The 27,290-nt window shown below is 48.6% G+C and overlaps 1 protein-coding gene across 7 annotated transcripts in view; it reads left to right on the forward strand.

The window, feature by feature from the left end:
- The first annotated feature begins 17,549 nt into the window (after nt 1–17,549).
- The window catches only part of LOC100971826 (uncharacterized), a 243,979-nt gene continuing 234,238 nt past the window's right edge, over nt 17,550–27,290 (forward strand). For all 7 annotated transcript variants that reach the window (XR_008626508.2, XR_010113025.1, XR_010113023.1 and 4 more), the window contains exon 1: nt 17,550–17,710. The gene's annotated coding sequence lies outside the window, so the exon portion shown is untranslated. The remainder of the gene's footprint in view (nt 17,711–27,290) is intronic.

A 27,290-nucleotide genomic window follows, 5' to 3' on the forward strand; every position in this document is an offset into this window, starting at 1 on the left:
CCTCCTGGGTTCAAATGATTCTCCTGCCTCAGCCTCCTGAGTAGCTGGGATTACAGGCATGCGCCACCACGCCCGGCTAATTTTGTATTTTTAGTAGGGATGGGGTTTCTCTGTGTTAGTCAGGCTGGTCTTGAACTCCCAACCTCAGGTGATCCACCCGCCTCGGCCTCCCAAAGTGCTGGAATTACAGGCATGAACCACTGCACCCGGTCTCATTTATGAATTTTAAAAATATATGTGTATATGTAATATCTGATTATATATCACATCACAATTTGCTGCAGAGTGAGGTTGTCCTTCCTAAAGTACTTGTCTTGCAAGGCTATGGACAGATACTGGTAATGGAACCTGTGCTCAGAATTGTTGGGAATCTGTAGTTTAAAGGTTTGTCATTTGGAGGAATATCAAGTGACTCAGCTTAAACCCTATGGGGTCAAAAACAAGGTCTAGCCAGGTGCGGTGGTTCATGCCTGTAATTCCAGCATTTTGGGAGGCTGAAGCGAGTGGATTACCTGAGGTCAGGAGTTCAAGACCAGCCTGGCCAACATGGTGAAACCCCGTTTCTACTAAAAATACAAAACTTAGCTGGGTGTGGTGGCAGGCACCTGTAATCCCAGCTACTCAGGAAGCTGAAACAGGAGAATCACTTGAACTCGGGAGGTGGAAGTTTCAGTGAGTCGAGATGGTGCCACTGGACTCCAACCTGGTCAACAGAGTGAGCCTGACTCTGATGATAGTAATAAATAATAATGGTAGCTTCTATTTATTGTTTGCTACTATGTGCCAGACACTATTCTAGGTGCTTTTCATCAATTAGCTCATTTCATCTTCGTTATAACCCTATGTTCTAAGTACAGTCACGTACCACATAATGATGTGTGGATCAGCAATGGACCGTATATACAACGGTGGTCCTATGAGATTATAATACAGTATTTTTACTGTACTTCTTCTATGTTTAGATATGATTAGATACACAAATGCTCACCATTGTATTAAGTTGACTCCGATGTTCAGTACAGTAACATGCCATTCAGGACTGCAGCCTAGAAGCAGTAGGCTGTACCATATAGTCCAGATGTGTAGTGAGTAGGCTGTCATCTAGTTTTGTGCAAGCTCCCTCTGTAATGTTCGCACAACGAAATTGCCTAACGCCGCATTTCTCAGAATGTATCTCTACCCTTAAGCAACGTGTGACTGTCCTATTATCATCACCCCATTTTACAGATGAAGGAGCTGTGGCAAGAAATTGACTAACTTGGCCCAAGGTCACCCATATAATAAAAGGCGGGCTGGGTGCAGTGGCTCGTGCCTGTAATTCCAGCACTTTGGGAGTCCAAGGGGAATAGGATCACTTCAGGAGAGGAGTTTGAGACCAGCCTGGGCAACAGAGGGAGACCCTACCTCTACCAAAATTATAAAAAAATTAGCCAGGCATGGTGGCATAGACTTGTGGTCCCAGCTGCCCAGAAGGCTGAAGTGGAAGGATGGCTTGAGCCTGGGAGGTCAAGGCTGCAGTGAGCCGTGATTGTGCCACTGCACTCCAGCCTGGGTGAGAGAGTGAGATCCTATCTAAAAAAATATATAAATAAATAAAAAATAAAAAAATAAATAAAATAATTAAAAAAAGAGCTGGTACTTGAAGCCAGATAATAAGGCAGGCAGAGGGCATACGAAAAACCCAGGTGGGTCATGAGCCCGTGCATCAGTCAGGGTCTAATGGCTCAGCTGAGGAAGGGAGGTTTAAGGAAGAGACTGTGGACAGAGGTGTTAGGGAAGGTGTCAGAGAAGGTTAAGGAGCCAACATGGATCATGGGGGTGGTACAGTGTTGCCAGGGCTGGGAAGGATTGGCTGCAGTGTGGGGTACCCAGCCACTGCCATGTGGAGAGGGACCTGTCACTCCTACCGCGAACTCTCCCTTCTTCTGCCCTCTGACCTCCTGCTGGTGCCTCCCATTGGCTAAACACAGTTGATGGCCAGTGCACTGGGGAGCTGTTGTTGGAGCCCACAGGCATTTGCTTCTTGGCACAGAGCAGACAATGGATTGAGTCGGGAGGGAGGGGAACTAGAGAATACCCAAGTCCCAATGGCTGGAGAGGAGTGAGCAGGTAAAGGGGGTAGAAGGTGAAGTCAGAGAGGCTGGGGTCCACACTACACAGGGCCTTTGGCTTTCTTTGGAAGGAGCAGGAAGCCAGTGGAGGGTTTGAGCAGATGTGTGCATCATGGCCACTGCCATCAGGAGAACGTCTTTCTCTATGCTAGGTGTGAACAGTCACCCCTTCCTCTCCCTTTCTCAGGATGAGTGCTGAGGAGGAAAAGGCCCTTTCCTCCAGCGTCTTCAGAGGAGACGTCTGCCCAGTCCAGACTACGTGCCTCATGCCAGCCAGCCTGTAAATGACAGGAAAGAGAAAGGAGCAGTGTCTCAAAAGAGGATATTCTGGAACGTTTGATAATCAGAGCCCATTGTAAAGTCACGTTTTGAGTTACAGCATTTAAATCTTTGTTCCAGTGGAAAACTTTTACAGGCCGTCCTGGGCAAGGCTTGAATCCTGTTTGGATCTCCAAAGGCCTTAAAATAGTGTGGGATGCCGGGAGACTGGCTCCAAAAGGGAGGAGACCTGTGCTGGCAGCCCTGGCCACACCTTGGTGGGACCGGCCCCTGGCCTTGGGGACCCTGCCACTCTCCTAGCTGTGCTTCCGCAGAGCTGGACACACAAAAGCTTTCTTGTCTGGATTTGTTCCCCTAAGAGGGTGGCACCGAACTGGTCCTGCTCATGCAGGAAGCTGGTCCTGTCCAGCCAGGGAATGAAAAGTTGGCCAGTATCTTCTCAGGCCACGCTACAGCCAAGTCTCTTTTAATGAGCTGGTTCTCTTAGGATGCCCAGGGGAGGGAGAACACACTTGAGTGGGATGGCGAATGAAGAAGGAGGCGGCTGTTCAGACAGCTTCCAGTTCTGTCAGGTTCTGCTGCTGTGACCAAGGCACCAAGTCATCTGGAAACCCATTGCAGGCAGCAACCACTTTTTCACCTTTGTGTGCCCCAAAGCTTGCTCCGGGAATCGATGGTTTGGGAAACAATGCTTGCTGTCTTTGAGTCCTCAGTCCTGTAAAATGGGGAAAGTATACATCAGAGGGCATTTGAGAGTAAGGCAAGAGGCGCTTGGCATGTGCCTGGCACATAGTACCTGTTCAGCAGATTCCCTTTCAGCTCAGGGTTAGATCTTCATCCACCTCTTGTTGGCCTGAAGGAAGGGGAGGTAGGTACTATTAGCCCCATTTATTTTATTTTTTTATTTTTCTTGAGACAGTCTTGCTCTATCACCCAGGCTGGAGTGCAGTAGTGCCATCTTGGCTCACTGCAACCTTCACCTCCCAGGTTCAAGTGATCTTCCCGCCTCAGCCTCTCAAGTAGCTGGGATTACAGGCATGCACCACCACGCTTGGCTAATTTTTGTATTTTTAGTAGAGAGGGGGTTTTGCCATGTTGGCCAGTCTGGTCTTGAACTCCTGACCTCAAGTGATCTGCCCACTTCAGCGAGATTATAGGCGTGAGCCACCACATGTGGCTTATTAGCTCCATTTTATAGGAGGTGAAATTAGACAGCAAGAGGCTAAATGCCATGGCTGAGGTAAGATCTGTGGTAGCATCCAAGTCTTGACCCCAGACTTGGTGTACTTCTCATCACAGATGCAATTTTGTGCCTCATGATCTGACCCAGGAGCTACACATCTGCTTTTTTTTTTCTTCTTTCTGAGACAGTCTCACTCTGTCACCCAGGCTGGAGTGCAGTGGCACAATCTTGGCTCACTGCAACCTCTGCCTCCCAGGTTCAAGTGATTCTCATGCCTCAGCCTCCCGAGTAGCTGGGACCACAGGTGTGCGCCACTACCCCTAGCTAATTTTTGTCTTTTTAGTAGAGACGGGGTTTCACCATGTTGGCCAGGCTGGTCTTGAACTCCTGACCTCAAGTGATCTGCCCACCTCTGCCTCCCAAAGTTCAGGGATTATAGGTATGAGTTACAGAACCCGGCCGACACCTGTATTTTTATTTGCAAAGGCATGTTGATGCATTTTAAAGTTGCTTATTTATTTATTTATTGAGATGGAGTCTTGCTCTGTCGCCCAGGCTGGAGTGCAGTGGCGCGATCTCGGCTCACTGCAACCTCTGCCTCCCGAGTTCAAGTGATTCTCCTGCCTCAGCCTCCCGAGTAGCTGGGACTACAGGTGCCTGCTACCATGCCTGGCTAATTTTTGTATTTGTAGTAGAGATGGGGTTTCACCATATTGGCCAGGCTGGTCTTGAACTCCTGACCTTGTGATCCACCCTCCTCGGCCTCCCAAAGTGCTTGGATTACAGGTATGAGCCACTGCGCCTGGCTAAAGTTGTTATTTTAAAATTATTATTTATTTATATTTGTTATTATATTTTTTATTTATATATATTTTGTTATCTTATTTTTAAAAGTTGTATGGCCCATTTAAACTTTTGCAGAAGTAGTTTTTTGAATCCATGGATTTAATGCTTTCCTCTTTAAATTTTTTTTAAGTCAATTTAGAGTTTTTAAGACAAAAACTGGAAAACAGCTTTGCTCTTTTGTGGAACTGCTCTGGATTTTTTTTTTTTTTTTTTAAGAAAGAATTTTACTCTATCACCCAGGCTGGAGTGCAGAAGTACAATCATATCTCACTGCAGGTTTCAACTCCTGGGATCCAGTGATCCTCTTGCCTCAGCTTCCTGAATAGCTGGGAATACAGGTGTGCGCTACCGCACCAGGCTATTTTTTTTTTTTTAATTTAAATTTTTTTTGTAGAGATAGGGTCTCTCTTTGTTGCTCAGGCTGGTCTTGAACTCCTGGCTTCAAGCAATCCTACCACCTCAGCCTCCCAGCGAGTTGGGATTAAAGGTGTGAGCCACTGTGCATGGCCTGTGTTGAATTTTTTGTCTCCCCATTCCCAAGTAGCAACTCTGGACTCCACAGAAAGGCCGAGTCTCTCCAAGACCCAGCTGTCTTGGAGGGTCATCTGTCCACTCCTCCAAAGAGGGTGAGACAGGGCCAATAATGAAGTGATCACTGTGCACCAACCCTCCCTCTTGCTTCAGAAGAGACCTTTTCATCCCTGAGCCAATTAATCAATTTCAAGAGATAGCATCTGATGGAGATGGGTCACCAAGTCACAGAGGCCCTCAGCTCCTGTGCCGGCTCTCAAAGGGAGTTGAATGAGGTGGCCTTAACAGATTGCCTAGTACCCAACTTCCTAGAGTTCGTATAGTAAAGAGCAAGTAGCATAGGGCTAGAAGGGCAGGTCACAATACCCTCTCTGGAGTCTTCTGAATGTATGACCAATAGGCAAGAGCCCCAGTTTCCTGGTCTACAGAAGTGACAGATGGGACCCTACCTACCACACAGGTTCTGAGGATAAAAATAGTGATATGGGCTGGGCATGGTGGCTCGTGCCTGTAATCTCAGCACTTTGGGAGGCTGAGGCGGGTGGATCACTTGAGGTCAGGAGTTCGAGACCAACCTGGGCAACATGGCAAAACGCCATCTCTACTAAAAATACAAAAATTAGCTGAGTGTGATGGTGCATGCCTGTAATCCCAGCTACTCAGGAGGGAACTGCTTGAACCCGGGAGGTGGAGGTTGCGGTGAGCTGGGATCATGCCACTGCACTCCAGCTTGGGCAACAGAGCGAGACTCTGTCTCAAAAAACAAGCAAACAACAAAACAGGTAATATGGTTGGAAGAGGTTTATCCTTGCCAAGTTTTTGTAAATCAAACAGCTCTTGAGAGATGCCTGTTTGGCTGTTTTTATTTTTTTAGAGATGGAGTCTTGCTCAGTTGCCCAGGCTGGAGTGCAGTGGCACGGTCTCGGCTCACTGTAAGCTCCGCCTCCCAGGTTCACGCCATTCTCCTGCCTCAGCCTCTTGAGTAGCTGGGACTACAGGCGCCCGCCACCACGACCGGCTAATTTTTTTTTGTATTTTTAGTAGAGACGTGGTTTCACCATGTTAGCCAGGAGGGTCTCGATCTCCTGACCTTGTGATCCACCATCCCCGGCCTCCCAAAGTGCTGGGATTACAGGCGTGAGCCACCACGCCTGGCCTGTTTGGCTGTTTTTTAATAGGAGGTGGGAATCCCTTGTCTTCCTGGGCAGACTAGATGTGATGTGTTCACAGGGAGCTTTGTACAGATTGCTTGAGAGAAGCACCTTTCTTTCCAGAGTCGCTGCTTGGACGATGCCTTCCAAAGCTGCTAAGTCCTGTGGCAGGGGATTGTTGATATTCTTCATGGTTTCTCTGGGGAGCCTCCTAGCCTCTGAATTATTGATGCATGTCTACATTATTATTATTTTTTTTTTGAGATGGAGTCTTGCTCTGTCACCCAGGCTGTAGTGCAGTGGCACAATCTCGGCTCACTGCAAGCTCCACCTCCCGGGTTCATGCCATTCTCCTGCCTCAGCCTCCTGAGTAGCTGGGACTACAGGCGCCCGCCACCATGCCCGGCTAATTTTTTTTTGTATTTTTAGTAGAGTTGGGGTTTCACCGTGTTAGCCAGGATGGTCTCGATCTCCTGGCATGTCTACATTATTAAAAGGATCTATTTGCATGAGTTAGCAGAATGTAGTGCCCTCTCGTGAATGAGAAAAGCCGCCTAGTCCTGATTGCAGCCTCATAATGGGTCTGAAGTGACAAGTGTGAAGCAGTGGGCAGAGCCAAGACCACCTTTATTTGTGCATCCGTGATCTTGGGTGGGTATGTTGCACACAGTTTGTTGTCCTTCTGTGCCTTGCCCATGAGGCCTTAGAAACTCAGCCCGTCTCCGCCCATTCCTCTACAACCCACACAACAACTTGTAACCTTTTAATCTTCTTTGCTTCCTAAAGATGCAACTCATGCCGCCTCCCCCAGGAAGTTCTCCCTGACTTCCAATCTTTAGAATAGGCTGCCAGAGATCCCTGTGTTAACTGTGAACAGAGCCCTTTTCATCCTCTTGCATCAGAATTCCTGTCTCATCCACTTGACTGAACTTCTTGAGTAGGAATGGAGGTGTGTTTTTTTTTGTTTTTGTTTTTGTTTTTTTGTTTGTTTGTTTTTAAGATGGAGTCTCACTCTGTTGCCCAGGCTGGAGTGCAGTGGCATGATCTCGGCTCACTGCAAGCTCCGCCTCCCGGGTTCACGCCATTCTCCTGCCTCAGCCTCCCGAATAGCTGGGACTACAGGTGCCAACCACCAGGCCTGGCTAATTTTTTGTATTTTTAGTAGAGATGGGGTTTCACTGTGTTAGCCAGGATGGTCTCGATCTCCTGACCTCGTGATCCACCTGCTTCGGCCTCCCAAAGTGCTGGGATTACAGGCGTGAGCTACCGCGCCCGGCCGGAGGTGTGTTTTACATGCATCTCACTGCCTGGGACAGCGCCTGGAACCTAGCAGGTGTTTTATGTGTGGGGGGTGTTGGTTGTAGTAGTGGGGAAAGGTTTCTTAAAGGAGGTGTGTTTAGAATTTAGCCCTTTGCAGGGTATAAAATCTGAGAAATAAGGTGTGTGTTGTGACGAGGGATGGCACTGGGGGCCTAAAGCACTGGCTTCATTGTGGGGGCTGAGGTGGCTTGTTTCCTTGGAGCTAGTGGTCAGAGTGAGGAGCTGGGGACTGAGCTTGGATCTAGGTTATTGTTGCATGAATGGCCTAAATGAAGAGTGTTTTCTCGAGTCCCTATAGAAGAGGGAGATCCTCATGGCTTTCAAGGAGTCATGCCCAAGATACAGGAATGGCTCTCTGGTGGACTGGCTGGGACAGAGGGGAGAGGGTGAAAGTGGGGAGGAGGAGGAAGTTTAACAGTATTTGAAGCATTTGAAAGTCTAGACCCGTCGTATGTTGAAAGAGAGAAGAATGGCTAGCCAAAAATACTGTGTGAGTCTAGGAACTTAAAAATGCTAGTCCTTTACCCCAAACATACTTATATAGCAGACTCAACATTATTGTCTTCCACCTACCGGATGGGATTATGCAAGTGATATGACCCAGAGCATTCTGGAAGCTGGCAGGGGCATAAATAATACATTAGATATGCAGATGAACTGCCCAGGGTGTCTCTGGTCTTGGGAAGAATTCTTAGTAGACCTGAGATAATTGCAGAACGGAGTGTCCTGTTTTCCCATCCACAGCCTCCAGGCCTGGCGAGGATTTTGTGTTCAAAAGAGATTTCCAAGGTGGACATCTCTCTGACACTGGTGATTTTTCTCTGTCACTTGAACAAAACTCGGCGGAAAGGTCACTCCTATTTGTCTTAGCTTCTCTGTCACATCCCACCCACACTTTGAAAGGTCTGTTCTTAGCGGGGTCCCAGGGAGGCTGTGCTGGCCCTGTCAGCCCTGAGCTGGGTGGTAGTCCTTTATGAGAGATACCCATGAGAATCACTCACCCTGGAGCCTTTCCCAAGCACACATCCTGGACCCCTCCAGGGCTGCACATGTGCTTTGTAAGGGCTCTTCAGGTGACTGGAGCTTTAAGAGCTACTGAACTAAGTGGTAATAAAAGTGAACAAAGTAGCCAGTCTGGAAATGTCAGTAGAATGGAAAGAAAGAACAAGTGGGAGAGTTCTCCTCCATTTTTTCACGGTAAGACCCGGTTACTTGGCTTGTGTCGAGTCCCTGGTGGGTGTCCATGGTGTCTTTGGCCTTATCTCCCTACTAAACAGGATTACCTGTGTGGGGCACCTTTCCTGTTCTCCTATCTCTCCAAGGAGCAGGTAGTACTTGGAGGCCGTGGTTAATCACATTTCCTAAGTGAGCTTTTCCTTTCTAGAATGATCCTTGCTCTTACCCTTGCATTCCTACTGCATGTTCCCTCAGGCTGCAGCCTTCCTTTACATGTGAGCATTTTCCTGGATCAACTCCCTGATGACTGGAGCCTGTGCCGTGTGTTTCCAAGTTGCACCCACCACCCACGGAGTCTAGCTCATGGCCGAGTGGCAGCTGGTGTAGCTGATAGCTGTGTGGGAAATGGGTCTGCACAATATAAAGACAGCTCACAGGAAAGGGGCCCCATATGGTACTCTCTTTTTTTTTGAGATGTTGCCCAGGCTGGAGTGCAGTGGCGCAATCTCGGCTCACTGCAACCTCTGCCTTCCGGATTCAAGCGATTCTCCTGCCTCACCCTCCCAAGTAGCTGGGATTACAGGTGCCTGCCACCACACCCAGCAAATTTTTTTTTTTGTATTTTTAGTAGAGATGGGGTTTCGCCATTTGGGCCAGGCTGGTCTTGAACTCCTGTCCTCAGGTGATCCGCCCACCTCGGCCTCCCAAAGTGCTGGGATTACAAGCGTGAGCCATTGCACATGGCCTTTTTTTTTTTTTTTTTTTTTTTGTTGTTGTTGTTGTTGTTGTTGAGATGGAGTATTGCTCTGTTGCCCAGGCTGGAGTGCAGTGGTGAGATCTCAGCTCACTGCAACCTCCGCCTCCCAGGTTCAAGCAATTCTCCTGCCTCAGCCTCTGGAGTGGCTAGGATTATAGGCGCCCACCACCACACCTGGCTAATTTTTGTACTTTTAGTAGAGACAGGGTTTCACCATGTTGGCCAGGATAGTCGAACTCTTGGCCACCGCGCCTGGCCCCAAATGACACTTTGATAAGTTGCTCTACCCAATCCTAAAAAAGGAAATACAGATAAAAAATACCAACGTTGTATAATACACATGTTGGTGATGCGCTCTGTTGTTGGCAAAAGCTGTGTTGCTGGACGGAATGCAAGTGGATGTGGCCCTTTGGGAAGAATTATGGCCTTTTGGCATTCTCTATCCAAACTACAAAAGCATGTGCCCTTTGACCTGGCCATCTCATGTTGGGACATTGGGATATTTCCCCTACAGAGATAACCTATAGATATTTGTAGGAAAAGAACAGTGCCCAAGGTTATTCATGGAACATTTTTATAAAAGCAAAAGACTGGGAGTAACTCAAACATCTGTGAGTTGAAGACTGGCAAATGATGACACATTGTGCTAGGCAAGATGCGGAAAGGAATAAGGAAGTGCTGTGTGCACAAACATGGGGAGATCTCAGGATGTATTGTTGACACAAAAAGCACAGTGTGGAGCGGGGAGTATGGCATGCCATCTTTTCTGTAAAAAAAAAGCATGGGTGTAGAGGGGATGTAAAAATGTGTCTTTGCACAAACTCTGTTAGGATGCACAGGAAACCAACACAAGTGGTGGCCTCTGTGCGTGGTGGGAGGAGGGAGATGCAGGGAGGGGAGACTGGGGAGGAAGATGCATGAAGAAGATTTTTTCTTTTCTTTTCAGAGATAAGGTTTCGCTCTGTGGCCCAGGCTGGAGTGCAGTGGTGTGATCATAGCTTGCTGCAACCTCAGACTATGAAGGAGATTCTTGATTGCGTATCTTTGGGTATCATTTGAATTTTGAAGCATGAATATATTGAAATCGGGAGCAGCTCAAACATTGAGTATATTATCTATCATACATTTAATTTAAAAAGTTTATAACCTTGTCATGATTAGACTGGGGTTATGCATTTTTAGGAGGGAGACCCCAGAGGTAAAACGTCAGTTCTTATCACATGTCAAGGTTATGTTCTATCCACGTGACTGATATAAATCCCGGTTGCATATCCCTGTAATACACCTGACCAAAGCCAGGTGTGGTGGCATGTGCCTGTAGTCTCAGCTACTGGGGAGGCTGAGGCAGGGGGTTGCTTGAGCCCAGGAATTCGAGGCCAGCCTGGGCAACATAGTAAGACCTCATCTCTCCAAAACCACAAATTTGGCTGGGCGCAGTGGCTCACGCCTGTAATCCCAGCACTTTGGGAGGCTGAGGTGGGCGGATCACCTGAGGTCGGGAGTTCAAGACCAGCCTGACCAACATGGAGAAACCCCATCCCTACTAAAAATACAAAATTAGCCGGGCGTGGTGGCACATGCCTGTAATCCCAGCTACTTGGGAGGCTGAGGCAGGAGAATCACTTGAACCCGGGAGGCAGAGGTTGCAGTGAGCCGAGATCGTGCCATTGCACTCCAGCCTGGGCAACAAGAGCGAAACTCCGTCTCAGATAAAAAACAAACAAACAAACAAAAAAGGCCAACAAATTTGACCAATACTCCTCAAAACTGGAAAAGCTGGTGACCACCACCCTTAGTGCTCCAATAAAGGGCTGTGGGAACAGTTGTGCTCAGGGTGGTACTGGTACAGCCTGGCAGAGGACATGATGCTTGCATAGTGTGGAAAGGCCCTCTGAGATATTGCTGGGCCTCAGGGGAGGAAGTCCAGGCCTAGAGAGGACTGAAGCCCTCCCCAGGGCATGGTGTGGACCACACTGAAGGGAGGTGGGGTTGGAGACACAGCTGGGAGTCAGATCCCAGGGGCTGTCCTGTGTGATGCTGAATTGCTGGGAAGGGGATGCCAGCTAGTCTCTTTCTCTGTGCCAACCCTGATTGGTTGGGTGGCTGCTGAGAGCCTTATGGTGCCCTGGCTCAGTAGGAAGAGTGTGTGTTCATTTAGTGAGTTTGCCAAAGACAAGGGAAGGGGGTTAGAGAGTAGGTGGCAGATAATGCCGGCCTGGGGAGCCTGGAGGTTTTAGACTGGCAGACCCTGGTTGAGGCTGTTTTCTGTTCTTTTCCTTAGGCCTTGGGAGGCCTTTACCTTTTCAGTGCCTCTAAGACAGGGTCAGAGCAGTTTGGTTACAAAGTGGAAGTAAACCATGGGTGAAAAACAGCTCTGGGGACCCTCATAGGCTTCCACTTATTGAGGATTAGGCAGAACTTGCAGCTTGGCCCAGCTTTCAAAACAAGGTGTTCCCAGGAGGTGGAAAGACTGGTTTTCAATCAGATAAAGGTAGGATCCTATGAAAAACTCCTAGGGCCTTGCCGTTCCTATGAAGTGGTAGCTATCATTCACACTCCTAGTTATGCCATCAAGGTAAAAACAGGTGGAATAAGAATCAGGGACACTTGAAAATAAGAAAAGAGAAAGACTGTGTGCATGTGCATGGGTGCACAACCTGTACATATGTGTATGTGTGCTCCTGCGTGCATATGCATGGGTGCACAGCCTGTGCATATGTGTGTGTGTGCTCCTGCGTGCATATGCATGGGTGCACAGCCTGTACATATGTGTATGTGTGCTCCTGTGTGCACATGCATGGGTGCCCAGCCTGTATATATGTGTATGTGTACTCCTGTGTGCATATGCGTGGGTGCACAGCCTGTACGTATGTGTATGTGTACTCCTGTGTGTACATGCATGGGTGCACATTGTGTACATATGTGTATTTGTGCTCCTGTGTGCACATGCATGGGTGCACAGCCTATACATATGTGTATGTGTGCTTCTGTGTGTACATGCATGGGTGCACATTGTGTACATATGTGTATTTGTGCTCCTGTGTGCATATGCATGGGTGCACAGCCTGTACATATGTGTATGTGTGCTCCTGCTTGCATATGCATGGGTACACAGCCTGTAACTACATGTGTGTGAGCCTGTGGGTATGTGAGGGGAGTGAGGGACCCTGAGGGACTAGAAACTTCCTTAAAGGCCATTTGAGAGAGTGCCGCTCTCTATACCACCCACCCTAGGGCAGTTAGGCAAAGGTGTGCCTCCCTTTAAGAGGACCTAGCGGTCGGTCTGGTTTACAGCATAGGTTATCAGGGAGTAGTACTTTGGCCTGGAAAAGGAACCTTTATTTTGGAAAAGATTTGTAATCTCTGCGGCTTGTTTGATACACATTGGAAACCTGATTGGAAACTCAGGCCACCAGCATCTGTTGGGGGCACATGTTTGCACTTTTGGTTATGATGCCACGGCCCTGGTTCAGGTATCCTAAAAAAGATAATTAATGATGAAAATGATTGGTGTAGATTTCATACCACAGAGCACTGTGGTTTGTATAGTAAGACACAGTGATGGTGTGGAGCCATGCAGAGCCAGCTTTGCAGATGTTAAGAATAGCGACTTTGCCTGACATAATTGGTGTCTGCACATGGGATTAAACAAGTAAGATTGATGTGAATTTTGTTCTTTCATTTTTTATGTAGACTCACTGATTGGGTAACTGTGGAAATAATGTCACAGTGCCTTTTTAAGTTAAGAACATGTAGTTGTGATCAGGAGCGGTGGCTCACGCCTGTAATCCCAGCAGTTTGGGAGGCTGAGGTGGGTGGATCACCTGAGGTCAGGAGTTCAAGATCAGCCTGGCCAACATGGCAAAACCCCGCCTCTACTAAAAATACAAAAATTAGGCGGGCGCCTGTAATCCCAGCTACTGGGGAGGCTGGGGCAGGAGAATCACTTGAACCCAGGAGTTGGAGGTTGCAGTGAGCCAAGATCGTGCCATAGCACTCCACTTTGGGTGATAGAGGGAGACTCTGTCTCAAAAAAAGAATAAAAAAAAAATAAAAAAAAAGATAAAATGTAGTTACGAAAAGATTTCTAAGCATTTTTAAGCATTTTATATTAAAACAGGAATTCAGAACAAATCAAAACAAAACAATAAAACTGGGGATGGAGGAAACTCAATTTTAAATATAAACTTTGGCAGGTGGGTGGTGAATCTGGGTGTTGTGAGTCATTTGCTGGCTTGTTTGTCACATGGCCACATGGTCTGCTCTATAAGTGTCACCCTAATTGATGTATTCGTTTGGAGTGGGTGCTCTTCTGAGGTTTTTGTTTCTCCCTTTCTTTGGGGTGCACTGTGTGTGCATGGTAAGAACAAGGGCCATGGAATTAGATAATCTTGAGTTTCTAATGCAAATTCAGTTCCAAGCAGTGTGACCTGGTTGTTTAACTCCTTTGAGCCACCCCCGCCCGTGGCCCTCATTTGTACCCTGAGGATAATAGTGTGGGCTTTGCAGGCTTTTGGTGAGCAAGTGAGACGATGTAGCAACACACCCAGCCCAGAGCCTAGCACCAATTGGTCTGTAATCCATGGTGCACGGACACAGCCATTTTCTGGATGTGGCCTCTTCTGCTTCCACTGTGAGGTCAGAGACTGAGTCACTGCAGGAGTAACCTCTCCTTGGCAAGCAGCAGGAGTCATTTCATCCCAGCCTTTCAGGAGGGTGAATCTGCACCTGGGGTCCAGAGTCTCAGAGATGAGACGTGAGCCAGGCGCTGATTCATCACGACGCAGGCTGTGGAGACTCTAGCCATGGTTTCTCCATGCAGGAGTGAGGTTGGGACAAGGGGTCTTTCTGGGGGCTCTGTGCTCTGTGGCCCCTGCTGCTCCGGACTGGTTCATTGGAGAAACCTGTCCCATTCTCTAGACCGGTTGCCACGCCATGCTCACAGTCTCTGTTCTTGCCTTCCTAGGCGGGAAGTGAGTGATGACCCTGAAGTGAGGACTCATCTCTAGATCTCCAAGGGCTGCAGCTCAGCCAGCACTTTACAAGGGTGATCTGGAGCCAAACTGGCCTGTTAGCTGACCATAGGTGACTCTGGGTAGCCCATACCCAGGCTCAGCGGCAGTTGGGGAGCTGCCTCGATTTCTGGTTACAGAATTCCTGGAACTGAGTCACTGCAGTAATTGCTGTGATGAATTGTGTTTACTTTGTGTGGGATTCCAAACTGTAGCAGCAGTGACTACAGCTGGAAGACAGCATGATCAGCAGCTTCCAAGGCAGAGCCTGGCATCAGAAAGCTGCATTGTGCTAATGCTGAAGCCTGTGGGAGCCTATTGGAGAGACACTTGGATGTTTAGCGAGCTGGTGACTCTACTTGTCATGAGTAAGCTTAGGACCTTGGGCAAGTCATCCAAACTCTTCTGGGCATGTCATTCTCCTGCTTGGATGCCTTGAGGCAGAGAGGCAGTGAGGTGAAGTGGTCAGTGCGTTGACTCTGCCTCTAGCCTGCTGGGGTTTGAATCCACCTGTGTGATGTTGTATGATATTGACCTTTCTGGCTCTCAGCTCCCTCTTGTGTGAAATAGGAGATTTTAACAGTATCTATTTCGTAGGGTTGGTGTTTGAATGAGTTAACATATGTAAAGTGAATGGTACAGTGCCTGGCTTCCTGGCAAGATTGCTATCAGGATTAAGGCAGGTTAAGCCCTTGGCACACACTAAGAGCTCAATAAATGTGAGCTGATGTTATTGGTCCTTTATTACTATTCAAGAAGCCTGCCCAGCCCTCCTCCCTCCCCATCCGCACAGCAGCCTGGTACCCGCTGTTCTCTAGGTTCTGGACACATGTTATGACATGTTCTGATGATCTGGCTTAGACAGTGGGGCCCTCGAGGTAGGCCCAGAGGACTTGGTCCTCACTGCCTCTGTGGCGCCTTGCACTGAGTCCAGCTGACATGGAGAGGGACTCAGGAAACAGTGGCTGAGTGTGACTTTGGCTGGCATAGTGGTTGCTGAGAGAACAGACAAGGTTCTCTCTCACGACATACAGATTTCAGATCAGGGAAAGTCCCAGCTGGCATAAGTTTATCGAGCATCTCCCATGGGCAAGATCAGCTGTGGGTGGAGCCTTGAAGTACATGGTAGAAGGACAGCGAGTCTTCCCAGGCCAGGGCTTCAAGTGAGGAGACAAGATATAGCCTCCCAGAGAATTCCTATAATGCAATCGTGAAAGAACCATGCCCAGCAGGAGGCCGGGGAAAGTGAATCCTGCAACTCTAGGAAGACTTCCTGGAAGGGGTGGAACATGAGCAGCATAGGATTTTGAGAGAAGAAATGGAATGGGCTGAGGGAGATTCTGCTGGTGGAGGTTCAGGTTGACCTAAGGGCTGGCAGCAGTGGAGGCCCCCCACGAGTGAGTTTGAGGGGGCTCTTTAGCTCAGTCCAGTTGAGGCAGAGCCTTTCCATAGGGGTGTGGTGTGACCCGAATGTTGGGCACGTGGTCGTAACTGAACTTTAAAAGTGAATGAGAGGAGCCATGCGTGATGGCTTGAGCCTGTAATCCCAGCACTTTGGGAGATCAAAGCTGGGGGATCACCTGAGGTCAGGAGTTCGAGACCAACCTGGGCAACATGGTGAAACCCTGTCTGTACTAAAAATATAAAAATCAGTTGGGTGTGGTGGTGGGTGCCTGTAATCCCAGCTACTCAGGAGGCTGAGGCAGGAGAATCGCTCCAACCTGGGAGGCAGAGGCTGTAATGAGCCAAGATTGTGCTGCTCTGCTCTAGCCTGTCTCAAAACAAAAAACAAGAAACAAAAACAAAACAAAACAAAAAAACACTGTCTCAAAAAAAAAAAAGTGAATAAAGAGAGAGAGAAGAAAGGCGGGGCACGATGCTATTTAAGTCTACGAGCATCTTATAGCATTGTTTACATCCCAGCTTTTCACTGACCCTTCCTTTACCCCCGCCCCCATCCCGTGGCCCTTGCTCTGTCCTGCCCTTTCTGTACTGCGTTTTCTCTTCCCGGCTCCTCTGTCCCCAGCCCCACGTGCCAACTTGTTTCAGCCTGGCAAGGAGGCCTGCTGGTATCCCAGCCATTTCCTGCCCCAAGGCCGCCCACCCTCCTCCGATCTAGCATGGCCTTGCCCTCTGTAGGCAGGCCTCACCCCTGTGGCAGCCGGGAAGCAGGGCTCCTGTTTTCTGCCTGTTTACCCTGGCGCAGGGACAGGTAGATCATGTAGCACTGCTGGGATGCCAGCTGCGTGAGTCTCCGGCAGTGGGCACAGGCGGAGGGCAGGGGGCATTCCTCTGGGCTGACTCGAGCCCGGCCTGCCTGGCACAAGACCCCCTGCTCCTGGAGGCAGCTCAGGGGCTTGCTCATGGCTGCCCTGGCTCTGCGCTGGGCCGCTGAGTCATCGCTCAGCAGTGAGGCCTCTGAGTCACAGTGCAGCCCTGGACTGGACAGTGACTGCCTTGTGGGACCCTCCTGGGCTTTCCTGTCCCTCAGAGCATTTAAAGGGGTCCCAAATTGTCATATGACCCTCTCTGATGCCAGAGAGACACTCTAGGTCTTTCGCGCCCTGGTCATTTTACAGAACTGTGGCTGGATGCCAGGCATTCAGAGATACATTCCTCAATCTCGGTCCGCCTTACAGGATCCAGCATCGAAGAGTTCAGTTCAAGTCAGCAGCCGAGTTACAGGAAAGCAGCCAGGGCAATGATTCAGCAAGTCCAGGCAGGAGTGAACCAGGCAAGATTTCGGGAGGAGAGGGCTGGGCCGCGTGTCCTGGCAGGGCCACAGGAAGAGCATACACATCTCCTGTGTCTTCGTATTTTGTGAGTGTCTTGAAATGACCTTGAGAATCTACCCAATACCATGAAGAAGCAGGAGCAGGAATACCATTTATCCATTGGCACAGGGTAGCATGCTCAGTGTGCACTGAGGTTGTGAATTCTTGTCCTGACCCAAAGATGCTGATGCTGTCCTTATACCCATTTCACGGTTGAAGAAACTGAAGGTGTAGTAGGAGAAGATACTGACTCAGAGGCACAGAGTTAGAAAGCAGCATGTCTGGGATTTGACCCCAGACCTGTCTGACTCAGTTTACTATTTTAAACTACTCGATTCAAGTTAAGTCTCTCTCCTCTCTCTCTGTCTCTCTTTCTCCCACGTGGCTGCTGGAATCTTCCCTAAGGACCATAGCTGTCTGCAGTGCAGGAAGCCAACTATTAAGGGGAAACAAAAGTGTTCTTAGGAGTCCTGCTGTCATTGTGGATTGAGCCGGTGAAGCCCTGAGGGATTTCATCGCCGAGGTGGATGGAGAAGCAGCTGGGGGCCTTGGCTGTAAGGACCCCTAAGGGTTAGTGTCTGGAGCTTGGGGGATGGGAGTGGGTCCTGGTGTGCGGGAATTGGATGGCTCGCTGACCCCAAGGGGAAACCCTTGTTGACGCTGTAAAGTGTCTTCTGGCCTTAGAGAAACCCTCTAGGGTTCAGGTTCCAGCTTTACCCTCCTTTAGTCAGGTGGCTTTGGGGGGGTCATTTCTGCTGGCCCTGGCAGACACTGGACTAGAGCAGTGTTTCTAAAGTGTAGCCCCTTCTCTCTCCCGGGAAGGGAGACAAGTGGGTGAGGGGATTGGAATCTGCATTCGTAACACACTCCCCAGGAGAGACTGGAGAGCACCTTTCCCGGTGAACTCCCGTCATCTCAGGCCTCAGCAGACTGAGCGGGAACCCCCACCAGCGAGGTTGCTCAGGACAACGTTTTTCTTGGGCCTGTGTTTGAAACAAGTGTCCTTTGAACTAATCACTAACCTGTAAAAATGGATAGACCTCGTGTGAAAATGAAAATTTCTGGCTTCCCTTCTGGGGAGCGGAGGCATGAAAGGTATGGCCGGTAGGGGTGGGGGCCCCACACCTGTGCAGCCGCCCTGGCCAGAGCCCACAAGCAGCGTCCCCTGGTCATGCCCCACTCCCTTCTCCATAATCTCGCCCCTCCCTGACCAGGCCACCTGACGTTGCCATTTATATTCAAGTTCATTCCGTTGTTATTCTTTTAGAAAAGAGAGATGAGAAATATTTCTTGTGCCTACATCTTTATCAAAAGTAGAGCAAGAAACTTGAGGACTCTATGTTTCTAGAAAAATGAGAGTGGGCATCCCTCTTCTCTGAAAGGAAGAATTTCCATACCTGCCCTCCACCCAATGTGTAGACAAAAGGATGAGTGTCCTTTTGGTGTGTGGAGAGCTTTGATGGGGCATGTGATGTGTAGGGCTTAGGGTGTATGCTGGGGTGGCTGGGAAAGGTGGTTGGGTGTCCGGGGAAGGCTTTTATAGACACTACGTGGCAGGCCTAGGACTCTAAGTGCTTCCAGCCAGCTGTACGTACATATATATATATTTTTTTCTTTTTTTTTTTTGAGACGGAGTCTCGTTCTGGAGTGCAACGGCATGAACTTGGCTCACTGCAACCTCCGCCTCCCAGGTTCAAGTGATTCTCCTGTCTCAGCCTCCCAAGTAGCTGGGATTACAGGCACCTGCCACCACACCCAACTAATTTTGTATTTTTGATAGAGACGGGGTTTCTCCATGTTGGTCAGGCTGGTCTCGAACTCCCGACCTCAGGTGATCCTCCTGCCTCGGCCTTCCAAAGTGCTGGGATTACAGGCGTGAGCTACCACGCCCGGCCCCAGCCAGCTATATTAACTCAATGGAGTTCTTGTTGAGGACTAAAATGGAGTTCTTATTGAAGACTAAATAAGTAAATGACAGTGGAGTATTGTCATTATCCCCATTCAATAGATAAAGAAATTAAGGTTTAGAGAGTCACAGTAACTGGTCCTGGCTACACAGCCAGTCAGGAGCAAGGCTAACATTTAGGCCTAGAGTGCTCTCCTAACCGCTATGCCTGGGGTGAGGAGGGAAACCTTCCATCCTTGTGTCATCCCATTTGATATATTAGTTACTGAAGCTGAAGCTAAAATAATCCGAGGGCTGGGCGTGGTGGCTCATGCCTGTAATTCCAGCACTTTGGGAGGCCGAGGCAGGTGGATTGCTTGAGGTCAGAAGTTCGAGACCAGCCTGGCCAACATGGCGAAACCCTGTCTCTGCTAAAAATGCAAAAATTAGTTGAGCGTGGTGGCAGGCACCTGTAATCCCAGCTACTCGAGATGCTGAGGCAGGAGAATTGCTTGAACATGGGAGGAAGAAGTTGCAGTGAGCCAACATTGTGCCACTGCACTCCACCCTGGGAGACGGAGCAGGACCCTGCCTAAAAAATAATAATAATAGTAATATAATAATAATCCGAGAGTGCTTACCATGTGCCTACATTGTTCTGGGATACTGAGATGAATAAGACCTCTTTTGGGCTCTTGATGACATTGGTTATAAGAAGAGGCAGCTTGGTTCCCCCAGGGACTCTCAACAGTTAGGGACAGGCTGGGGCATGGTGGCTCCTGCCTGTAATCCCAGCACTTTTAGAGGCTGAGGCAGGAGGATGGAGTATGTCCAGGAGTTTGAGACTAGCCTGGACAACATAGTGAGGTCCCATGTCTACAAAAAATAAAAAATTAGCTGGGCATGGTGGTGTGTGCCTATAGTCCCAGCTACTCAGTAGGTGAAAGAGGAGGAGATGGGAGAATTGGTTGAGCTCTGGAGTTGGAAGCTGCAGTGTGCAGTGATCACACCACTGTACTCAGTCTAGGCCACAGAGTGAAACTGCCTCAAAAAACAAAACAAAACAAAGCAAAAACAAGTAGGTACAGATAGGGAGGAGCATCCACATTTTCTGACATTGTTTATTGCTTTTTTACCCTCATGTTCTCCCCTCTCCTGGCATTGCCTGGCACTTGGGAGAAGTTTCATAAATATTGGTCGAATGAATGAATGGATATTAAATCATTTGTGTTTTCTTTTGTGAGTTGAAACTGTCTTCAAATGAATCTTCAAAGTGCTCTGATTCGTATGGTGGACTGTGATGAAGTTAAACTCTGGGTTGAGAAGAGAGGAAATGTGAGTTAAGGAAATAAAGAGAATGGAGTTGAATGTTCAGAATCTTTGGAGTGCTGTCAGGGATCCATGATTCTGAATTCAGTTATCATCTTTGGTGTGAGAAATCCCCAAAGATTCAAACTTGTCACCAGAAAGGTGGTCTTAGGCTGGGTGTGGTGGCTCATGCCTATAATCACAGCACTTTGGGAGGCCAAGGCGGCTGGATCATTTGAGGTCAGGAGTTTAAGACCAGCCGGTCCAACATGGTGAAATACAACATGGCGTATTTTGTGTCTCTATTGGAAATACAAAAATTAGCCGGGCATGGTGGCGGGTGCCTGTAATCCCAGCTACCAGGGAGGCTGAGGCAGGAGAATCACTTGAACCTGGGAGGCGGAGGTTGCAGTGAGCGGATATTGTGCCACTGCACTCCAGCCTGGGTGACAGAGTGAGACTCTGTCTCAAAAAATAAATAAATAAATAAATAAATAAATAAATAAATAAATAAATAAATAAAAGATGGTCTTGAGGTTTCGGTTTGGGCATAGGTTACCTTCTGCAGAATGCATGTGAGTGATATGGAGACAAGTTTTAACATGGGCACTTTTTGAAAACAGACATCTTAAATATTGGCCAAAAGGCCAGATGTCAAAGTGGACTTTCTATTTTTGATGGAAAATTTCAAGCCTGTTTTCTGTAAAGGAAAGATTATTGTACAAGGATTTCTGGAACTGCAACTGGCCCATAGATGGTGGCCATTATAGTAGTTTCTTATGAAATCTACTAATGTACAGCAAGCAGTTCTGTGACTTTCAGTCACCACTTGGTTTCTTTTTTTTTCTTTTTCTCTTGTGGACTACACTTGAAGATTCTTTTTTTTTTTTTTTTTTTTTTGAGACAGGGTCTTGCTTGGGCCGGAGAGCAGTGGTGCTATCATAGCTCATTGTAACCTTGAGCTTCTGGGTTCAAATGATTCTCCTGCCTCAGCCTCCTGAATAGCTGGGACTTTGGGTGTGTGCCACCACGCTTGACTAATTTGTTTACTTTTTGTAGAGACAGGGTCTTGCTATGTTGCCCAGGCTGGTCTTCAACTCCAGAGCTCGAGTGATTCTCCCGTCTTAGCTTCCCAAAGTGCTGGGATTACCAGCATAAGCCACCACACCTGGCCTGAAGGCTCGTTTGTAATGGCACTCGTGAGATAAATTGAGTATTTTCTTCCTCACAACCTTCTTATGCTTGTCTGTAGTTGGCTGTCTCATTTTGGACAATTTTGATTGTCGGCTTGGCTCTTCAACTGCCTGTGTTGTTGTATTCTTAGAACACACAGAACAACCAGGTCTGGGCTTCTTATCTTGCGAGGCAGGTGAAGAAAGACTAGGAACAATGTATTTGGGTGCCCACCTCATACCGGCCATGACCTTCTATTGAGGAACAGCAGGTAGATGAAGCAGCTTTCTCATATCATGCCGTGGCTGACTCCATACTTGAACTCTGGTCTCTGTTTTTGGAGCTTGCTTCCTTCCTACGACCCTAGACTGCTCCTCCTAAATAATTAAAGTGGCAAACATGGCACAGACAGTAACCTCACATAAGAAGCTATGAGGTTAGGACAGAAATATCCACTGCTGGCCTGCAAACTATTCACACAGGTCTGACTCCCCGCCAGAGTCCTGGCTGCCCTGGTCCTGTGGAATCCCATCATGGCTTCTGTCTAAACGGAGCAGGCTCAGGGCCATGCTGAACTTGGAGAAATCTGTGCAGGAGTCAGATTTGGGCTTTAGAGTCACCTGGGGTTGAATCTCGGGCCTGCTATTTATTGAACCTGTCCTAGCCTCAATCGGCTTGTCTGTACCATGGGGATGATACCATCTAGGTCGAAGGTAGTTGCAGGAGATTCTCGTGCACGGAGGCCCTTGGCCGTCATTTGTTTCTTTGTCTCTACAAGCAGAGAGGCTGAGTCACACAGATCCTGAGGGGAGATCACTTTCTCTTCCCTCCTTTCGTGTGTCATCTCCACCTGGGTGTGGTGAGCCCCAGGAATAATGGTGTGACATCAAGCCCGGTGAACACCTCCTTTCACACGGACCCCGTGACTGGCTGCGGCTGCCAGCGGTGATGAGAACTGATGACGCTCCAGGGCTACCAGGAACGGTGTGTGTGCTTCTGGGCAGGGCCACTTCCTAGAACCACGGGGCTGCTCTGTGAAGAGAACCGGCTCCCAGTGAGCTCCAGGAGACGAGGAGCAGGTCCTGGTGGCGGAGGTGCTGGCGCAGGAGGCCGGCTCCTGGCAGAATCGGCTTCCAGCTCTGGGCGCTGGGGTGCGGTGTGGGACCAGCAACAGGCTGCTCCTCTGCCAGGAACCGCCAGAACCAAAGTCTTCTCGAAGGCATCTTCAGAAGGCAAGGACAGGGCTGAGCATTCCGGAGAGGAGCCTTTGGGGGAAAACTTTTTCTCGGAGCTTCGGAGCTCAGGGAGTACTATGGGGGAGATTCACTAGGTTGATGCTTTGCTGATAGGCAGCCCTGTAGAGAAGACAAGGCAGCTGGGCATGGTGGCTCAGGCCTGTAATCCCAGCACTTTGGGAGGCCAAGGTGGGCGGATCACAAGGTCAGGAGTTCAAGACCAGCCTGGTCAACATGGTGAAACCCCGTCTCTACTAAAAATACAAAAAAAATAGCTAGGCGTGGTGGCACGTGCCTGTAATCCCAGCTACTCGGAAGGCTGAGGCAGAAGAATTGCTTGAACCCAGGAGGTGGAGGTTGTAGTAAGTCGAGATCACGCCACTGCACTCCAGCCTGGGTGACAGAGCAAGACCTAATTTCAAAAAAAAAAAAAAAAAAAAAAAGAGAAGGCGACAACTGTGAGCTTTCTGTCTCCTGTGGAATTTAGCTCTTGGTCAGGTGGCCATTTCTCTCCCTCCTACTCGGTGACCTTCTCAAGGGCAAGGGGGCTCCTTGAAGAGTGTCTTTCACATTGAAACATGCCCAGAATGGTGGCTTATGACCCATGGTAGAGGCGTGAACTTGGGATGCCACTGCGGACGTGTCCCCAGCCTCCCTCCTCATTGGTGTACTGATATCGTGTTGCCTTGGACCTATTACCTCACCTCTTCCTGGTGATTTCACCTCAATATCCCCTTTCTCCTATGCTTCTGTTTTTCCTTCTACCCTTCCATGTTTTTTTCTCCCAACCATTCTTCTGTATTTTATTCCACCCAGCCACCCTTTCATCTAACCAGCCTTCCACCTAGCTAGGCTTCCAACTAACTATCCTTTTTTATTGAGACAGAGTTTCAAGTGGCACAGTTGGGCCACTTGTTTCTGATGGGAGCCACTTCTCAAACAGGTCGATGACTAGGACTTTGGACAAAAGCATGGGTGCAGGCTGGGTGCCGTGGCTCACACCTGTAATCCCAGCACTTTGGGAGGCCAAGGCGGGTGGATCACCTGAGGTCAGGAGTTTGAGACCAGCCTGGCCAACATGGCAAAACCCTGCCTCTACTAAAAATTGATCAAATATAGATCACCCGTAATTATCACCCATCATTCTGACACTTAGCAATAGTCACCCTTAACATCTTGTTGTCTTGCTTTCAGATGGTTTTGTTCTTGACATGTTTTTTTTTTTTTAACTTATATTATGACCATCTCCTCTATGTCTTTTAAAGTTTTAAAAACTTGTTTTGAGTATCTTTTCCATATTTCATTATGCACCTGTACAGGAAAGGTACTCCATAAGTAGGTTTTTCTTCTCTGTAAAATGGGGAAAATAAGAACCCCTTCTACATGGGGTTGTTGCGAGGATGAGGTGAAGAAAGTTGTCAAAGCCCCTCACTAGTACCAGGCACAGAGCAGGTACTGGGTGCATGTTGCCTGCTACTGGTATTATTGTCATTGTCATTGCTAATCATCAGCCAAGTCAGTCCTGCGGGGCTTTCAGATTTCCTCTGCTTTTACCTGTTGCAAGGTATAAACCTTTTCATGTGTCTCTGATTGTTTTCTTGGCAGAGCCACCCACACCCCAGGAATTTAATAGGGTCTTGATGCATTCCCAGCTTGCTGTTGAGGAGTATTTAACCAGTCACCACTCCACAGGCAATATTAGGGGTTGCTGAGGCAGCCTCCAATAGTGTGAGCATTCTAATTACTGCAGCAAACTCTTTTAAAAAAAATTTTAACTTTTCTGGCTGGGCGTGTTGGCTCACGCCTGTAATCCCAGCACTTTGGGAGGTCGAGGTGGGTGGATCACTTGAGGTCAGGAGTTCGAGACCAGCCTGGCCAACATGGTGAAACCCCATCTTTATTAAATATACAAAGATTAGCCAGGCGTGGTGGCAGGTGCCTATAATCCCAGCTACTCAGGAGGCTGAGGCGGGAGAATTGCTTGAACCCAGGAGGCAGAGGTTGCAGTAAGCTGAGATCATACCACTGCACTCCAGCCTGAAAGACAGAGTGAGACTCCATCTCAAAAAAAGAAAATTAACTTTTAATTTTTATTTTTTAGAGACAGGGTCTCGCTTTTTCACCCAGGCTGGATTGCAATGATACGTTCATAGCTCAGTTCATAGTTCATAGCTTACACCTCTCAAGCTCAAGAGATTCTTCCACCTCAGCCTCCCACAAGTGCACACCACTATGCCCAGCTAATTTTAAAATATTTTTTGTACACATGAGGTCTCACTATGTTACCAGGCTGGTCTCAAACTCCTGGCCTCGGGCAATCCTGGACTCCCCAGATGCTGGAATTATGGGTTGAGCCATAGCCTGCAGCAAACTCTTAAAACATGAGGGGAACTATCTTGTTATAAAGTTGCTTTTCTTTGACTACTGGTGTGGTTGGCCAGCTTTTCATGTTTATGGCTTATTTGTGTTTGTTAACTGGTCATTTCCTTTGGGGTGTTAGCAATTTTTTTCTCATTGATTTGTAAGATCTGTCTTGATTAACTTGTGAATTTTGCAGATGGTGGAACCGGGGTGCCCCACAGTAAGTCCCCTTTGTTAGGCATCCTGTCCCTGGATTCGACACCTCCATTTCTATGGGGGACATTTCTTTACAAATCTGCATCTGATTGTGATACCAAACCATGCTTTGCAAGTGAATACAAGGATCTACCCCATTAATCTGGGCAGTTGCCAGTTTTATTTATTTATTTATTTATTTATTTATTTATTTTTCCGAGACCGTGTCTTGCTCTGTCACCCAGGCTGGAGTGCAGTGGCATGATCTCGGCTCACTGCAACCTCCGCCTCTTGGGTTCAAGCAATTATCCTGCTTCAGCCTCCCGAGTTGCTGGGATTACAGGTGTCCGCCACTGCGCCGGCTAATTTTTTGCATTTTTAGTAGAGATGGGGTTTCACTATGTTGGCCAGGCTGGTCTGGAACTCCTGATCTCATGATCTTTCTGCCTCAGCCTCCCAAAATGCTGGGATTACAGGCATGAGCCACCGTGCCTGTCCAGTTGCCAGTTTTTAATGTTCTCAGGTGAGTGGCATTTGCCAAGGAACTTCTCTCTTCCCTTCTGTCTTCATAAACAAAAAATCCTACTAACTTCAGGTGTCAGTTTAAAAGTCATCTCTTCTGGGAGCCCCACCTTAAACCCCTAAATTAGCTGTTGGCGTCGGGGGTGGACTTCTCCTTTGTCGCACCGATTGCAATTTCTTACTTAGGTGTGTGCTTGTGTGAACATTTTTGTAATATCAGCTTCTCTGCTAAGGGCAGCGATCATGTCTCTTTTATCATTTGGTATGTGTTGCTGCAGCCCTTAGCACAGTGCTTAGCTTGGAAGCCAAAGCCCAGAGGGGTAGAATGACTTGCTTGAGGCCCCTCAGCTTGGACCTGGCAGATCTGGGACCCGGTGTCTGGGCCCACCTTCAAGCTGGATCCCTCAGGACCCTGTGTACCTGTGGCCAGGGCTTTGCTTTGGTGCCTGGATGAGAGTGGTAAGAGTTGCTGAGGTGCCAGGCCTTTGCCCCCATGCCCGCTGGCATCACTGATTCCAGGTTATTTTGGCTCAGCGCGGATGGAGCGAGATGTAGGGGAAAGGTTGGGACTGGCTTCCAGGTGATTGGCACATCCCTGCCCTAAACCCTGCATGGCTTTCCTGGGCCTGCCATCGAAGGGGAAAGAAGCCTATTTCCTCACAAGCTGAAGCTTGAAACCAATCAAGCTCCAGGCCAGAGAAGCTGCAGGTGGGGTGTGGTTTGCAGTGGGGGTGGGGCAGGAAAGAAAGGTTACGTGGGGTGAAGGGGTCAGGTCAATTCAGTGTGGGTTGGAATGCTGGGTTCCTGGGTGGGCAGGGATGAAGGAGACCTGGGGAGGGGAGAGAGCCTGCCAGCTGGAACTGGGGCCCTGCCAGTCCCCCGCTGCATGAGTTTGGGCATGCTTCCAATCTCTGGGAGCCTCAGCCTCCTGTCTGTAAAATGGAGCTAATGAAGCCTGCCGTCAGGGTTTGTGGGCAAGATTCAGTAACTGGATGCCTGCTCCTGGCCCTTGGCAAGCATTCAATAAATTTTGATTTCTCTCCCACCCCTCGCTCCTTCTTTTATTCTTTTCCTGTTGCTTTTCACACGGACATGTGTTGAATGTGGCAGGATATTTCTTTCTTTTTTTTTGAGACAGAGTCTCGCTCTGTCACCCAGGCTGGAGTGCAGTGGTGCGATCTCGGCTCACTGCCAGCTCCGCCTCCCGGGTTCACACCATTCTCCTGCCTCAGCTCCCTGAGTAGCTGGGACTACGGGCGCCCACCACCACGCCCGGCTAATTTTTTTGTATTTTTAGTAGATATGGGGTTTCACCATGTTAACCAGGATGGTCTCGATCTCCTGACCTTGTGATCCGCCCGCCTCAGCCTCCCAAAGTGCTGGGATTCCAGGCATGAGTCACCGCGCCCAGGCAGGATATTTCTAACACAGAGAAATTCTCAGTGGAGGCAGCGGGAACTAGAGATAGAGG

This window comes from Pan paniscus, chromosome 7, assembly GCF_029289425.2.
Source record: "Pan paniscus chromosome 7, NHGRI_mPanPan1-v2.0_pri, whole genome shotgun sequence".
NCBI lineage: Eukaryota > Metazoa > Chordata > Mammalia > Primates > Hominidae > Pan > Pan paniscus.